We start from the raw sequence: 13,043 nt of genomic DNA on the forward strand, positions 1-13,043 counted from the left end.
AAGCAACGTTCACAAAGAACTACTAGCAACTAAAGTACCTGAAATCAGTCAAGCACAATTAGTATAGCAGACACAAAGTTAAAACAAAACAGCATAAACCAACAGACAATACAGTCAAGCATGTGCAAGGCACAAGCTCATAACAATTGAGCTAAGCAATCTACAAAACAAACAAGTTAGGTCATGATAAACAATCAAACTCATTCAACTTGTATTGATCTCTTTGAAGCATTTGTGGCTTAACCTGAAAAACCAAGCTTAAACATGAGCAACAAGACCACTAGGACAAGCCTAGGGTCAAAAGGAGATAAAAAGTTTAAAACAGCAAGGGATAAGTGTCCAAAGTCAAGACAAATCAATCAAGAAATAAACCCAAGTGGTTTCACATTCACATCAATCATCATTATCATTTCACAAGCAAATTAGGTCAAAGCATGGCACATAGAACCTCAAAGAAGTCAACAGAATGACTCAACTCAAATTCAATCACAAACAATTCAAAAATTCCTCAAATAAATCATGATCAAACATCATCCACAACATGATAGGCATATCAAATTTCAGCTCATTTGGATCAAAGGAAGTAGGGAAATTAAATTCAGAAAGGCAAGGCAAGTTCAAGCATACTCATACAAAGCATCAAAACATGCACCAACTTCAATTAATCATAAAACAGAAACAACATATGATAAATGAATGGGACTAAAGCCATGATGTACTTCAAGATGTCTACAATGCACATGTCAAGTTTCAAGTCCATCCAATAATGTATGAGAATTTCACAAATCATATGGCATCATGTGTCACAAAAGTCAACAATTTGGTCAAACAGGGGAGAAATTATCAATCAAATAGGAAATGCTTCCAAAAATTCCAGAAACATTCACACATATTCTAAACATGCACAAGTATGTTCATGCAAAAAATTAGACCATTTTGAGTTCATTAGGCAAGGTAATTAAAATCATGAAGTTGGACATGCCTGGTGTGACACAAATTGTCACACCCCTATTCAAAAAATCATAACTCCACAACCAGCAATGATAAAATTACAAACTCTACACCAAAATCACCATGAACATGTCTAGTTTAAGCACAAAAAATTTGGGAAGCATTGGATAAAGTATCATCATTTCACAAGCAATTTGGCAAAGCATACACAAAATGGACAACATGAACAAACCCTAGGCATTATTAAAATCTACACGTGCAAAAAATCTGGGAAAATCATCATAAAAAACTAGAGGTCATGAGGAGCTTTCCACAAAAAATCCCATCAAAATTGGATTAAAAATGAGCAACTTATGATTTTTCTAAGATTGGGTCACAAAATGAAATAAATATTGCACATGAAAATGATTTAATCTAATTAAAAACTGGCCAGTGGCAATGTTGTAAATATCCGGTCCCTTAAGTGAAACTCTGCGTTTCACTTAAGGATATGCTGCGCCCTGATTGGCTCATGGTAATGGAACAGTAATCTCATGCAAAGCAGAACCAAAACACGATCAAAACAAATTTCTGGGCACAGCAAGCTAGGGTTTTATGCTACAGTGTATGTTCATCATCGTTGATGAACAATTTTCCCAGATTTGGGAATCAAGCACACCATTAGAACCATCCAAACATGTACAATACAAATCCAACCCTATTTTTCACTAAATCGAGCTATCAAGAAAGAACCAAGCACAAACATATTTGACAACACAACTTTGAATCCATGTATCTCTCTCAATATTCAACCATTTGCCACGATTTAAAGCTCAATGTAATCAGCATGGAAAGACCTTTCTAAAGCACATCATGATTTCAAAAAACAAGAGAGTCGAAAACCAACCTTGTTGAAGATGCAGTGATGAAACAGTGGTTATTTGGCCTTGTATTGTGCAAACAGAAATCCTACCATGCTCCAGGAAGTGAATGGAAGTAGGTTGGATGTTCAAATGCTTCAATTCCAGCTCAGAAATCCAAATGCCATGTGAGATGCTTCAATAGAACAGTAGCAATCTTGGCCTTACAGTTGTGAAACAAGGCTTGCAATGGCTTTCAAAAAGATGGTGAATGATGGCACGATGCTCAGGAACAAGAGCTCTTTAACAGTTTTTTCAGAAAAAAGTTCCAAGTGAGGAAATGAGAATTTGAGAGCAAATGAAGTTTTTTCTGTTTTGGTGAATAGTGGCTAGGGTTTTCAGACTGAAAATGATCCATATATACTTTGATTAATGAAGCTTAAGTGTGGTTAGTGAAGTGGTAATCCAATTTAATTTAAATGAAGTGTTTTGGTCATTTGCTAAAAATCACTCCAAATTGCATGGGGTGCATGTATGTGCACGAAATTGGGCCTTAAACAAACCCCAAATATGATTTCTGAACATTTTCCATTGGTAGAATATATTGGAAATGATTTATTTGAAAGTCCATTTTTCAACTCACCCCTTTTTTAATTCATGCACTTGGAAAAAGGCCATTTTGAATGAAAGATTTTTGGTGAATTGTGATGAAGGATTTGGATAGAGCACATCAAATGTGACTTGTAGCAAAAAACCCCACCCAATTTGGCCAAATGGTTTGGAAGATATGCCACTTTGAAGTTCAAAAATTCTTGAGAATGATTTGATCATAACTTGCCAACCATAAATGATAAATGAGTGTTCTTGGACTTTTTGGAAAGGTGAGATCAAGATCTTCAACTTTCATGTTGGACAAAATTTCATTTGAAGCTTGTATGATGATGTAAATTTGAGGAGAAAAACTTTCTATTTTTGGCAGTTTCCAATTACAGGTCACCTGCCATTTTTGGAAACTTTTTGCCTGACTTTATTTTCTCCAACCTTGATCTTTGAAATGCTAAATGAGACTTGTATGGACATGAATGAACCCTTTCAAACCATCTCCCACCTTGAAATCCATAAAATCAGGCACAGTTGACCATAGTTGACCATAGTTGACTTTCTAGGGTTTCTAGTGAACTAAGCAATGACTGATGATTTCTGAGCACCCAACCTTTGACCAAACCACTTCAAAAGGACCCTTAGGTCATGTAAACATGTTGGACCAACCCTAGGGCTTTGTCTCAATGGAAATTGCACTTGCTTGCTTGATTGACTGATCTCCTGACCAATTTGACCTAATTTGTCAATTGAACTTGCACTTGGGCCAATGGACAATGCAATGCTATGCAGTGGACTATGTTAATGTTATGACCTAATATGAAAATGTATGTACAAAAGTTAGGTGCAAATTTGAGGTGCTACACATAGAACACAGGTTTGACTGTATCCATGAACCAATCTGCTAACTCCTTCTCAGCCAGAGATGGTTCGACTTGCGAGGCCACTTCCCTCCATCGTTGTGCGTATTCCTTAAAAGACTCCTTATCTTTTTGGGACATGCTGAGCAGTTGCCTCCTATCTGGGGCCATATCCATATTATACTTGTAATGTTGGATGAAGGCATCAGATAAGTCCTGGAAGCAACGAATCCTGCTTTGATCAAGGCTTAGGTACCACTTGGAGGGAGCACCCCTCAAGCTGTCCTGGAAGCAATGTATCATAAGCTTGTAATCCTCTACATGCGCAGCCATTTTTCGATAGTACATAATAAGGTGACTTTTAGGACACGAGTGACCCTCATACTTATCGAAATCTGGGGTTTTGAACTTCGCAAGAATCACAAGACCCGACACCAAGCACATCTCCTTAGCTGTAACACCAAAAACTTGGTCCCCTTCCATAGCCCTCAATCTTTTCTCAAGCATCTGATAATTCTCCTTCATCCCCCTTATGTCCTCTTGCCTTTCCTCATCTTCATCTGAAAAGTCTGGAGCATGTTGCTGATCCTCAAAGTAAGGTTGCACATGCGCACGAACGAGAGGAGGTGCGAACGTGTGGACCACAGTATGATTTTCATTCATGGTCGGTAGAGGAGCCGTCTGCTGAGCGGATGGTGCAAAACCAGGTGCACCTTCAACTGTAGGCGTGAAACCGGGAGGTAAACCATAGGTTGGCCAGGTTGTTGGTACCGTCCTTGCAGGTTGGGGTTCAGTCGTTGGACCGGCGATTTCTGAAACAACTGTTGTTTGGGCGTCCAACTTTGCCCTGATGACCTGTAATATTTCCATGACCTGACCCATGTTTCCACGCAGGTCTTCGAGTTCTGAGCTCACTCGCTCCAATTCATGCTCTTGATCTGCCATTCTTTGACGAGCTCTGGCACGAGTATTATATTGGTGTTGAAAATTCAGCGTGAAACTGGAGGAAGAAAGGACAAAATGAGACTCTGTTTTGAAAATGCATGAATGTATGTATGGATGCATTTTGTTTGCAAAACTCTTGGTTAGTTTCAATCATTCATTTCAAAAATGTCACAACACTTGTTCGCAAATATTTAAAATAATAAGGAAATGAAACACAATAAAATGAATCTCAAAAGCGATTTTTCATTAATCTCATATCCAAGTTCAAATACAAACAACGTGCTCATGGTTTATGGGCTTTCCGAACCGTAGCAAGGTCGGTAGTTAACCCTTCTAACATTGCCTTACAAAACTTAATGAAATTATAGACTTGATGCGGGGTGTTTTCTGGACACATGCACCAATCAGCTTCTTGCAGCTTCTCAGGTAGCTCACGCATGATGGAACTCGCAAATCCGGACAACTTCAAAAATTTGCCCTTCCATTCAGTGTAGAGCCCTTGGAGATCTTGGATAATGCGCACGTCTTCAGCTTTGGTCACCTCTATGTCCCTATAGAGGTTTCTCCAATATCTGCATTCACCTAGCAACACCATATATGCAGCATCCTGATCCCCACCTTCAAGTGCCTGGATTCTAGCATCGGCTCGATCCAAATGATGTTTCAACTGTGTGCAAACTCTTTCTGATTCTTCAGTCTTCAGCTTCTCACGTTCCAGAGCATCCTTGTATTTTTGAATGGTATTCTCCAGCTCACGAGTACGAATCTCGGAAATTAGCCGTGCTTCCCTTTTCATTTCAAGGGTCAGCTCCAAAGTCTTGTTGAGTTTCTGAATCCGGAGTAGAGCTCTATCCAACTCCTCTTCCTTTGATTTGAACACAGATTTAGTGCTATAGAGCGCTTGTCCAAACTTTTCTCTCCTTGCTTCAGACTCTCTAGCTCTTTTGTTGGAGACTTCAAGCTCTTTGTCCTTCTTTTGTTGATCGTCTTTCAAGTTCCCATTCTCTATCGAGACTCGGCCAAGCCTGATTCTCAAATCAGCATTTTCCAATTCCAACTCCTTGATATGGGCATTGAGCTTCTCTACATCTTCAGGTAATATGGGCTCTGGCTCAGGAACCAATGGATAGATAGAAGGATCAAATGGATAAGGGAGTTTAATCATCTGAACCCTCTCTCTAACCCAACAAGTGTAAGGCTCTTGAGCGATGACATTTCTTCTACCCAACTCCTTACCCTTTCTGATGACTGCTTGCCAAGACCTCTTGATCTTTTTCACCATGGGATGATCCGCTTCAACACCATGTAAGATGAAAGGCTCCAGAGCTTCAGCTTTTGGAGGGCCATTCATAGGGTATCCATGCTGCCTTAGAGATAACATGGGGTTATAGTTGATGCAACCCTTGGTTCCTATCAACGACACATTGGGGAAGTCTCCAATGCTGACAATCACATTCTCGGTTTCCCAATCCCTGATATACCACTTAACATGACTGGAGGTGAGGGAAGCTAACTTCTGGAAAGGCTTGAGTTCCTTGGAGACAAAAGGACCTTCTTCGGGCATATGGGATCTGAACCAGGCATGTAGCAACTGTGCACAACATATGACGATTCCTCCCTTTTTCTCATGACGATCATGGAGAGTGTAGTAGATATCTGCCAAGAGGAATGGTACAGGGTTACCAGAGAGGAAAATTCTCACCGCTAGGTGGTCCACAAAATGGTCAATATTTGGGAAAAGGACTATCCCATATATCAATACGGCTAACACAGCATAAAAGGCTTCCCAATTCCCTTCTCTTTCCATCTTCTCGGCCTGATCTTCCAAGAACTTCCTAGAAAAACCACTGAAAGGTCCTTTCACATCCCAATTGTCCACGACTTCGGCAACTTTCAGACCCAAAGCTAAAGTTATTCTCTTGGGAGGGATATCTTCATCGAGCTTAGGAAATGGGTTATGGTCCTTCAAGTTCCGGCCTACGATCCTCTCAACCTCCTCCAAAGTAGGAGCCAACTGGAAGTCATAAAATGTGAAACAACTTAGAGGTGGATCATAGAACTGAGCAATAGTCACTGCGGTCATCATGTCCATCTTCTCATTCAGGATGTCCAGAATTCTTCCATAGTTTTGTACAAAGCTGTTGAGTTTGAGTGGTGTTATTTTGGCACTCAACTTCTGCAGGCTGGTAAGGTCCACGTTCTTGTATTTGAACTGAAAAGTGCCTCTTCTCTCAGGATTCATCTTGCTAACAAGTCTTGGACTCCTGAAATAATGCGAAACAACTAAGAGTTTTGCTTTTTATGCATATGCAATGAATGAATGGATGCAATGTTTTTTTTTAGGTTCAAAGGTCCGAGGTATGGATAAATTTGATTGCTTTTCCAAAATGGGGTTCTCACCGGGTATGATCTAGGGCTTTTGTTACAAAGGATCCCCAGAGTCATTGATTCACAAGAATGTTTGACGCTTACGGGAAATACTTCTCGGTCGTCAACTCCATCGAGGGAATCTATTCTGGGTGAGGTTCTCGTACCGACTCTTACGAAGTATACACCTCGCGAGTCCGTACTACGCAACCATCGACTGGGTTCTAGACAGGATACTCAGAGTCATGGATTCAAAAGACTGTTTGACGCTTACGGAAAATACTTTCCGGTCATCAACTCCATCTGGAGAATCTATTCTGAGTGAGGTTCTCGTATCGATCCTTACGAGGTATCCACCTCGGGAATCCATACTACGTAACCATCATTTCTAGTTGGCCAAAGGTTTAATGTTCTAAAAGGTCCTTAGAGTCATGGACCCCTTTGAAACATCGAAGCTTACGAGGTATACACCTCGGGCGACAATATTCGCAAAATGATCTACTCTAAGTGAGGTTCTCGTACCGACTCTTACGAAGTATACACCTCGGGAGTCTGTACTACTCAACCATCGTCCTATCTTATGTTTTTCACTCTAGACTCGGGTGTAGAGTCTTTCCCACATGGTTTGCAATCAAATACCCAAGTACCAATAATCGCAATAGAACCTATATACAACAGATATCAATATAACAATAAAGATATTAAAAGCAATAAATAAGGGAAAAGCCATAAACTTAAACAAACAAAGGCACACAAACGTCTTAATCTAGGCTTGACTCGCTTAGGGATTGGGTGTTCTCCCCAGCAGAGTCGCCATCTGTCGCACCTCGAAAAAAATGGGGATACGACTTCAAAGCGAAGCGCGATCGCACGCTCGCAATGATGGACTGAACAGAGTCGCCACCGAACTTTATTTATTCCTAAAAAGGAAAGGGGAAATATCGATAAAACCCAAGACAAAGAAAGGATAAGATATGGTCATCGCAACCAATATCAGGGTTCGGGAGTCGATTACGCAAGGGGAAGGTATTAGCACCCCTCACGTCCGTTGTACTCAACGGGAACCATTAGGTCAGTTGTGTGCATTAATGTTAGTTGAAATGTTAGGCTTTTCGAATTATTAGGTGGGAAATAAAGAATAAAAGAAAGGAGAATGTTTTTGGATTTTTGACGAAGGACTAAACCTAAGTTTTTTATCAGTGGGCCTGACAAGATTTATAAATCCTGCTCCTACGTATCTCAAAAGAGAAATAAAGGCTTACGTAGTTCTGGGTAGAAAAATGTTTGTTTGTTGGTCGATTTTAGCGAAAAGCTATACTGTATTAATCGACGAAAACATTGTTTTACCCAAAACAGATGAGGAGTGGACGCATACCACACATCGAACGGATTTATAAATCTACATTCGGAAAAGCGTCATTTATCTCTACTCAACAATCGTGGCCGAAACATTGTTTTGTATCACTTAAGACAATATATCTTTCATTTATGAAAAAGGTTCTTTGATTAGTCGCACGGCGGCGAGAAAAAAGTTTGATTGGTTGGAGGTATTTTGAGTGATGGCGAGAACTTGGATGAGCGAGATATACATCTCGAATCCTAGCCTCAGGAGTGCATGGTATACACCATGTTCCATTTCCATCTTTATAAAAAAAAAGTTAAGATATGAATTAAGTATTTTTGGAATTTGACTGAGAAAGGGTTTGAAGAAACCGCATTGACAATTTTAGACGATGGCGAGAGTTAAGATTGGCGAGGCATACGTCTCGAATCTTAACCTCAGGAGTGCATGGTATACACCATGTTCCATTTCCACCTTTATTGAGAAGATGTTAAATAAGAATTAGGTATTTTTGAGTTTTGTTGTGAAAATGACTTGACCTAGATCAAGTATTGATGGACGTTTGAGAAAGATTTAACTGAGTGTTTGAGAAAACAAAGTGGATAAATTTAGATGATGGCGAGAGCTAGGATTGGCGAGATATACATCTCGAATCCTAGTCTCAGGAGTGCATGGTATACACCATGTTCCATTTCCACCTTTATTGAAAGGGTCTTAACTGTAGATTAATATTTTTTGAGTTTTTATCAGAAAAAATGGCTTGACGTTGAATCAAGCGTTTGATGAAAGTTTGGAAGAAATGGAATAGAATAGGAGGGAGAAATGAGTTGATTTGTTTATTGAGAAAATACTCGACGTTGGATCGAGTCATATTTTTGTATTTTTTTGAAATTGTTGATTTTATTCTTGTGTTAGTATCTAAAACAAATAGAGAAATAAAACAATACAAAATTATATACACATTGGGGGAGAGGGGTACATTTTGTCAAATAGGGATTCAAAAATCATGAAATAATTAAATCGGGCTCAAACAACAAATAATGCAATGCATGAGTGTAAGTGCAAGAGAACCGGCTCATTGTAAGAAAGCCCAAGAGTAAGCTATGTGAGGTTGATGGCGATGCTTAAAAGCAATCGACTTACAAGGGTATGAAAATGGGCTCGATATTAAATCGAGAAAAATATGATTTTTATAGTTTTCAAATGGTTTCGAATGTATGATGAAATTAAAAGAAAGTAGATCAACCATGAGTATAATAAAAATATAAACATAAAATAAATGCTAAAAGAAAAATTAAATGCTAAAAGAAAAAAAAAAGAGCTAAAAGAAAAAACTAAAAGAAAAAAAAAGCTCAATACGAGTATCGAACCCCCTACACTTAAGACCATGAAATCAACCCTCTCCACCAAGCCACTTACTAACTAGTTGTTATTTTAATACTAACTTAAATATATAAACCAAGATAAATAAAAAAAGAATTAAAATAATAAAAAAAACTAATAAAAAGGAAACTGTTGGACTACTAGTAACTAAACCCAGCCGCTTGGCTGTTGGGTTTTTCAAGCGAATATGAATTGAAAATATGGAAACATTTATTACCTATTTAGAAAGTTTAAACAAAATTTTAATGGTTTCAAAAAAAAAAACTCTGTTTAAAACAAATTAAAGAAAAATAAATGGGAATGGTAACAGAGGCCTTCCTCCTCGTCCTCTCCATCTCACGAATCTCTCTTTCCCAAACTCACTCCTTCGCTCTCTCTTCTCTCGGTATCGCCCTCACGCTCTTTCTTCTCTCCCAACCTTACACTTCTCTCTCAAGCGCGCTCTCAACTCACAATCTCACATCCAAAGGCGAGCTACAATCAAAGGTAAAAAGGAAAATCCCCAAATGAAAACTTACTTCCTGCGACGATAATGACTCAGGTAAATCTTGAATCTTCTTCCCTCGCCTCTTTTATCCCGATTCGGCTTTGATTTTGGAATTAGCTTTTATTCCCTTGAGATCGCGGCCGCCTCCAAATTTTAGGGTTTTAGTTTTCAAATTCTCTTTTCCTCCCCTTTTTCGTTGTTCTCACTCACTATTTATCCCTCAAGAATTAGGGTTTTCAGGTTTGGTCTGGTGTAATTCAAAAGGGGAAAATTCCATAAGCGCTTTTTTGGTGCTCAGAATTGGAGTGCCTTCTTTGATGATTGGACTCGGAAAGGTAATCTGAACCACACTTTCTCCAATTGTTTTGTCTGGATGCCAAATTATGAATTCTTTGAAATTTTACTGCTTGGTAATTAATTGCGTTTTACTACGGTGAAATTGGTGAGCATTGGTTTGATTTTGCCTTGATTTCAATGTTTTTGCTAGGTTTGATTGAGAAATTCTTGGATTCGCATCTAGTTTGTCTTCTGTAGGCCTATCATTCACCAAAAGACGCTCTGAATTTCCTACCAAGTTTTCTCCCTCATAACTACCTTCAGGAAATTCAATAAAATACTCAACACTTTTGTCAAACGCTCCAGCCTTTCTTGCATGAAGATGCTGTTGAAGTTTCACCTCCAGCTTTTGAACCAGGGTGTTATTGCTGCTTTTCACTGTGACTTCCATTAGAACCAGGACCACTCATTGCAGTTGTCATTAAGGCAAAATTTGGTGTCTGCATTGGCATTGCAAAAATTCTGAGCGTAAATATTCCTTGTGGGGCGATTGACTTGTGGAAGTGCAGGTTATGGTCACGGTTGTTCTTCCGGCAGGGTCATGGCAGGTTGTACAACGCTAACCAACAGTACCGACGGCTGCAAAGAAAATAGAGCGCACAACCAATGTGATATCGGCATCACCGGTAAAGATTGCTCCGGGTAAATTGTTCCTCTCAAAAACTTCAGCAATCAGCTTTGTAATTATCAATGGAGTAGTTGGCGCACCCTTCCAGACAACCATGTTACCGCCGACTAGTGCAATGTAAGCATTCCATCCTGATGTATGCCAATTTCATGAGCAAATTCATTAGCCCCCACAAGAGCCTTGTGTGGTTGTAACTGCAAACCAGAGTACTTTTCAACCATTTTGCTTGTCATATAAATGTGCCTTGTATTGATTTCAGTGTGGAGATTGTTGAAGATATATCCTCCGTATTTCAAGGCCATCACAACTTCTTCCAAGGAGGCATTTCCATCTTTAAGCCTCTTTACAGCGACAAGCGTACCGTCCGAAAGAATTCCTTTGTAGACAATGCCGAAGCCGCCTTTTCCTAATATGTTTTTGTTGCTGAAGTTGTGAGTAGCAATTTGGAGTTCTCTTAATTGGAACCTCTTCAAGTTTCCTAGGTAGACTTCTTCGTGATGTCGGTCTTTAACATCAAAGAATGTTTGTTGATTATGTTTGTGTCTCCTCCATAGTAAAAATCCGAAACCAAAGACTAATAAGCAAAGGCATCCAAAACTTAAACCAAACGCAATGACCCTTTTGTGAGTTTTTGTTCTTCTTGATGGTAATGCATCGTTAGTATTGTTTAAGTTCATTGACATAGGCATGAATTTCATCCCATGACAGTTTGTTTCTTTTGCTGTAGCACAGACCAGAGGGTTTCCAACAATACTGAATGATTTGGCCAAGATTCTAGGCACACTGCCACTAAGATTGTTGAATGACAAATCAAGAAAAGTAAGTTGCGCCATGTTCGCCAACGACTCGGGACATTCACCAGAAAAACTGTTATTATTAAGCCTCAAGTATTGAAGCTTTCTCAGATGACCAAGAGAAGTAGGAATCTTTCCATTGAAGAAGTTATCAGAAAGATCAAGTGTTTGAAGCATGGAAAGTTTTCCTAGCTCTGAACTGATTGGTCCAGTTATGTTGTTATTCTGTAACATAATAGTTTGAAGATTTGTTAACCTTCCAATACTTGGTGATAATGTACCAGATAAATTCTAACTAGGAATTCCCAAACTAATAACAAGATTCTCAGTAGAACAAGTAACCATATTCCAACTACATGGATCAACAACATCACCATCCAATTCTCTAGAACTCCATGAGGATCCATTAATGAAGCTTTTATACTCATCAAAGCTTGAACTTCAAAGTTAATTCCTTTAGGAGAAAGCAAAGCATTAGTAGAACACAAAAACAAGAACAATGTCACAAAACATAGAAAACCTTCTCCTCTTGAAATTTTCATTAGGATTTTTCTAAGGGTAGATGTTTTTTGTTATTATGTTCTTTTCAATTTTTCTGTTGTGGCTTTGTAATGAAATATGGACTGCTGTGACGTTGCAGGTTGGATAGAATTGACCGCATCGCCGAAGGCTGCATAGCAGATGCCGTTTGCATAACTGATTTTAGAGGTATTCGACTGGTTTGGTTGCAGAAGGCTCCGTTGTTGTTGTTGCTGCAGTATTCGACCCCCCAAAAGGTTGGCATGAACGAGGAGTATTTGATGCCGCTTGAAACTTGATCGCATCCGTCAGGAAACCTACTTGATAATTGTATAGAAAATGCACTCGGTTCTTGTCTGATACCACCATGTTCACACTGGTATCTGCTCAACTTATTATGATGTGCCCCGTTGTCAACTTCAGTAACATAGCCTCTAGCAAAAGCAATATCCAAATTGCTATCAGAATCCATTCTCCGTAGGCCATGGACGTGTTTTTGATCCTCTTAGACCAATTGATAATTGTTACTATCATTAATATTGAAGTCCATTCTGTTTTTGAAGAGTGATGAATTTATGGTTTTCTTTCCACCGTTGTTGGCAGGAATATTTTCTGCAAGTTTTGAAGTTTGTTGAGAGGTTAGAGTTGTAATTGGAGTTGGTTCTTGAAGGGTTGAAATGAAGAGTGATGGAAAGGTTGTGAAGTGGAGGGTGAAGTAGTGAGGTAGCGATGCAGAAAGCGACGCCATAGCTGTTATTTGCGCCAGAGAGAGATAGAAGAACGGTGGCTTTGGTTTGTACTGGAGATGCTAGAATAGTTAGCTTTTTTTTTAAAAGCTGGTTATGAATTTTGTTTTGTCTTGACATTAGGAAAATTGACAACTATTCTATTGTTTTTTTCCTTTTGACTCTATTTTCGTTTTGGAATGGATAGAAATTATTTTGAAATAGTCTAAAACTCATCTAAATGTCAATTTAAAATCCAAAAAAACC

General features: G+C 39.0%; 1 pseudogene; it reads right to left on the minus strand.

Annotated features, from left to right (window-relative positions):
• Nucleotides 1–10,845: 10,845 nt before the first annotated feature.
• LOC127103474 (protein NSP-INTERACTING KINASE 1-like) lies at nt 10,846–12,090 on the minus strand (annotated as a pseudogene).
• Between the last annotated feature and the right edge of the window lie 953 nt (nt 12,091–13,043).

The sequence above is a fragment of the Lathyrus oleraceus genome, chromosome 7 (assembly GCF_024323335.1).
Source record: "Lathyrus oleraceus cultivar Zhongwan6 chromosome 7, CAAS_Psat_ZW6_1.0, whole genome shotgun sequence".
Classification (NCBI taxonomy): domain Eukaryota; kingdom Viridiplantae; phylum Streptophyta; class Magnoliopsida; order Fabales; family Fabaceae; genus Lathyrus; species Lathyrus oleraceus.